The sequence below is a fragment of the Euphorbia lathyris genome, chromosome 1, assembly GCF_963576675.1.
Source record: "Euphorbia lathyris chromosome 1, ddEupLath1.1, whole genome shotgun sequence".
In the NCBI taxonomy this organism is placed as follows: domain Eukaryota; kingdom Viridiplantae; phylum Streptophyta; class Magnoliopsida; order Malpighiales; family Euphorbiaceae; genus Euphorbia; species Euphorbia lathyris.
In genome coordinates, this window is record NC_088910.1 from 39,976,896 (window position 1) to 39,980,782 (window position 3,887).

Here is a 3,887-nt window from a genome sequence, read left to right on the forward strand (position 1 = left end):
GACCTAGGATTGATTATGAGGAGACATATTCTCCTGTTGTGGATGCAATAACTTTTCAATATCTCATTAGCTTGGCAGTACAAGAAAGATTGAGAATGCGCTTAATGGATGTAGTTACAGCTTATCTATATGGCTCACTTGATAATGATATCTACATGAAAATCCCTGAAGGATTTAAATTGCAAGAAAAATGTGAAAAATGAGAACTTTATTCGATAAAGTTACAGAGGTCTTTGTATGGACTGAAACAATCTAGGCACATGTGGTATAATCGTCTTAGTGAATATTTGTTGAAAGAGGGTTATAAGAATGATAAAATTTGTCCATATGTTTTCATAAAGAGATTGCGAACTGGATTTTCCATCATATCTATTTATGTAGATGATTTGAATATTATTGGAACTCCTAAAGAGATTTCAAAAGCAGTGGATTATTTGAAAAAGGGATTTGAGATGAAAGATCTTGAAAAGATAAAATTTTGTCTTGGCTTACAAATTGATCATCTAGAAAATGGAATTTTTATTCACCAATCCATTTACACAAAAAGATCCTTAAAAGATTTTACATGGACAAAGCACATCCATTGAGTAGTCCAGTGGTTGTTCGATCACTTGATGTAATTAAAGATCCTTTCCGACCTCGGGAAGATAAGGAAGAGATTCTTGGTCCTGAAGTACCATATCTTAGTGCAATAGATGCACTAATGTATCTTGCTCACAATACGAGGCCCGATATTGCTTTTTCTGTCAATTTGTTATCTAGATACAGCTCTGCACCTACACGAAGGCATTGGAATGGAATTAAGCCTATATTCCACTATCTTCAAGGAACTATTGGTTTGTGTTTATTTTATGCATATGAATCTAAACCTAAATTAGTAGGCTATGCGGATGCGGGTTACTTATTTAATCCACACAAAGCTCGATCACAAACAGGCTATTTATTCACATATGGAAGTACAACTATATCTTGATGCTCTACGAAGCAAACTATTAGAGCTACTTCTTCAAATCATATTGAGTTAATAGCTATTCATGAAGTAAGCCGAGAATGTGTTTGGCTAAGATCATTAACCAAGCATATACGAGAGTCATGTGGTAGATCATCAGATGAAGGAACACCGACTACAATATATGAAGATAATGCAGCTTGCATTGCTCAACTGAAGGAATGCTATATTAAAAGAGACAAAATAAAGCACATTTCACCAAATTTTTTCTTTACTCACGATCTTCAAAAGAATGGTGAATCAGTATTTAGCAAATTCGATCAAGTGCCAACCTCGCAGATTTGTTCTCAAAGGCATAATCTTCTACAACTTTTAAGAAGTTGGTTTACGGTATTAGAATGTGTCGTCTCAAAGCTCTTCAGTAATACTGCAAATAGGGGGAGTAATCATTGTACTCTTTTTCCCTTAACCAATGATTTTGTCACACTGGGTTTTATTTTAATGAGACAGTGCCCTGTTCGCATGGATGGACATTCAAGGGGGAGTGTTATGAATAATTATAATTAGTAGTTAATAATTATTTAATGGATGACCACCATGTTAAATGAATGTCTATCCAATTAAATGGATGTCCACCAACAACTAAACATGTATTAAATATACACATGTTATGCTTAAAGATAAGTGTAATTAGTACCATTCATTTTGTAAGTTTACTACTATAAATAGTCTTATCTCCCCATTTGTAATATATATCAAGATTAAACTTTTATGCTATTATAATCTTTCTCTCTTCATTATAATATATTAGTTTCCATATATATATGGGGTTTTGAAAATCCAAAAATGCTTGAGAGAATTTGAGAGGTTGTGGTTTTTTGAGTTCAAATTATGAGAAGGGCAAAATTGTCAAAAGGGAGCGGTGATAAGTATTTTAAGGGTGGTAAATAGCAGTTCACTTTATTAATCTACATATAAGTGTGGTTATAATCATATTATAATTCGGTAATTTTATAACAGATATAATATTTATCCCAATTTTTTTTGGGATAAGGTTTTCCTATTGATTTTGGAGAATTGTAAATTTATTATTCCAATGGATAAGATGATATAAATTTATATTTAAATTTTTTGAACAAGATTATTTTTACCATTGTATCAAATCTCCTATACAGTGACGTTGGTTTGATTGGGGTTTGAAAAAACCACACAAACTCTTAGGTGTCATTTGATTCATGGAATGAATGGAATAGAATAGCTATTCCAAATGAATGGAATAGCAAAGAATGGAATAGATATTCCTTAGGAATGACTATTCCTATATTTGATTGGTGGAATAAGAATGGAATAAATAATTTTTTTTATCCAAAAGACAATATTGCCTTCAAATGTAATTTTTTATTTCTTTTAAAATTTTAATTGTTACTATAAATTATTCAAATATTTAATATATATTATTTTAATATATATATATATATATATATATATATATATATATAACAGAAAAATGGGAAACATGAAACATTGAAAAAACGTTAAAACGTGAAAAAACGCAAAAAAAATGTGAAAATTGTTAAAAACATGAAAACGTGCAAATACGAGGGAAAATCCGAAAATCACGATAAGTAAAAAATGTTAAAAAAAGAAAAATATGAAAAAAGTGAAAAAATGCGAAAATCACGAAAAATAAAAAAATGTTAAAAACATGAAAATATGAAAAAAGCGGAAAACACAAACGTGAAAAAAGCGAAAAACACGAAAACGTGGAAAAACGTTAAAAACACAAAAATGTGAAAAATATTTTAAATGTTAAAAAAACGAAAAATGTGAAAAAATACGTTTATAACGTTTGTTCACATTTTCGTATTTTTCGTGTTTTGTCATGTTTTCATGTTATTTACGTTATTGTGTTTTTTCGGTTTTTACCCTTTTTCGTGTTTTGTGTTTTCTCACGTTATCGTGTTTTTTTACGTTGTTCGTATTTTCATGTTTATCGCGTTTTTCATGTTTTTTTCGTGTTTTCGTGTTTTTTCAAGTTTTTGTATTTTTTTATTTAGTGTTTTTTCATGTTTTTTTATTTTTTGCGGTTTTGTGTTTTTTTCATTTTCATATTTATTGCGTTTTTCACGTTTTGTCACATTTGTATTGTCATTTTTTAACATTTTTGTATTTTTACGTTTTTCACGTTTTTGCGTTTTTTCTTTTTTTTCGTATTTTTGGGTTTTTGTGTTTTTGGATTTGTTCACATTTTCGTGCTATTCACGTTTTTTCATGTTTTTCATGTTTTCGTATTTTTTTTGCGTTTTCTCACTTTTTTGTTTTTGTTTTTGCATTTTCACGTTTATCGTGTTTTCATGTTTTTTTCATGTTTTTGTTTTTCATTTTTCGTGTTTTTGACGTTTTTGTATTTTGTCATTGTTCATGGTTTTTTTCGATTTTTTCATGTTTTTGTGTTTTTTTTTTTTTTGCGTTTTCTCACCGTTACTTTTCTTTTTTTGCGTTTATCACATTTTTGTGTTATGTTTTTTTACGTTTTTGTATTTTTTTCGTGTTATTCACGTTTTTGCGTTTTTTATATTTTTGTGTTTTTATGTTTGCTCATATTTTCGTGTTTTTTTTTTGCATTTTCTCACCTTTTCGGTTTTTTAGTTTTTCTCATTTTCATGTTTATCGCGTTTTTCACGTTTTTGTATTTGTCGTGTTATTCACATTTTTGCATTTTTTTGTTTTGCGTTTTTCGCGTTTGTTCATGTTTTTCGCATTTTTTATTTTGTGTTTTTTATTTTTTTAGCATTTTCTTATTCATATTTTTTGCATTTATAACGTTTTTCCCAATTTTTCACATTTTTTTAGGATATAAATTATGGATTTGCAAAAAAAAATTAGGATTTAAGAAATTGGCTAGAGTGTAATTTTGGAAATAAATGATGATATTGAT